Here is a 710-nt window from a genome sequence, read left to right as displayed (position 1 = left end):
ATTCTATTTTACATTTTCTTATTCTATCATCGTTCTGATTTTTATTTTCTTTTTGGTTGCATCAATCTCATGAAGTACGACTACCATCTTCTTGTCTCATGTGTTTCACTGATAACTATTCATAGTCATCTCTTCAATGAGCTGTCGGCCTTCTTCGGGGGTTTTACTTCCTAAGGTATCTCCTACTGTAGCATCATGTAATTGTTTCAAGCTTGGCTTCAAACCATTGCAAAAAGTGTGGACAATCATCCAATCGGGGAATCCATGCCGAGGACATTTCCACAGGAGATCCTTAAACCTATCCGTTGTCTCAAAAAGAGACTACAATTCTGTTTGTAGAAAAGAGGATATTTCACTCCTGAGCTTCGCAAATTTTCTAGGAGGGAAATATCTAGCTAGGAAAGCTTCTACCATCTTCTCCCAAGTAGTGATCGATGCTCTAAGAAATAAATGCAACCACTGTTTCATCCTCCTTTTAAGGAAAATGGGAAGGCCCTTAACTTGATAGCATCATCCGTGACTTTGTTAATCTTGAGCATCTCGCGCACTTCTGAGAAATTCTTGATGCGGTTGTTTGGATCCTCATCGGCCAAACCATTAAACTGTGCTGACTCTTTTAACATTTGGATGAAGCTTGGCTTGAGCTCAAAATTTTGAGCCGTAATTGGCGGCCACATAATACTAGACTATGTGCCAAGAACTATGAGTCT

The 710-nt window shown here is 39.7% G+C and overlaps 1 non-coding gene across 1 annotated transcript; it reads left to right on the top strand.

Annotated features, from left to right (window-relative positions):
• The first annotated feature begins 259 nt into the window (after positions 1 to 259).
• On the top strand, positions 260 to 366 carry LOC120269682. Its single transcript, XR_005539324.1, has one exon. It is a non-coding gene; the product is annotated as a small nucleolar RNA R71 (small nucleolar RNA).
• Positions 367 to 710: the final 344 nt, after the last annotated feature.

This window comes from Dioscorea cayenensis, chromosome 9 (genome assembly GCF_009730915.1).
Source record: "Dioscorea cayenensis subsp. rotundata cultivar TDr96_F1 chromosome 9, TDr96_F1_v2_PseudoChromosome.rev07_lg8_w22 25.fasta, whole genome shotgun sequence".
NCBI lineage: Eukaryota > Viridiplantae > Streptophyta > Magnoliopsida > Dioscoreales > Dioscoreaceae > Dioscorea > Dioscorea cayenensis.
This window is presented reverse-complemented; position numbering and strand designations above follow the sequence as displayed.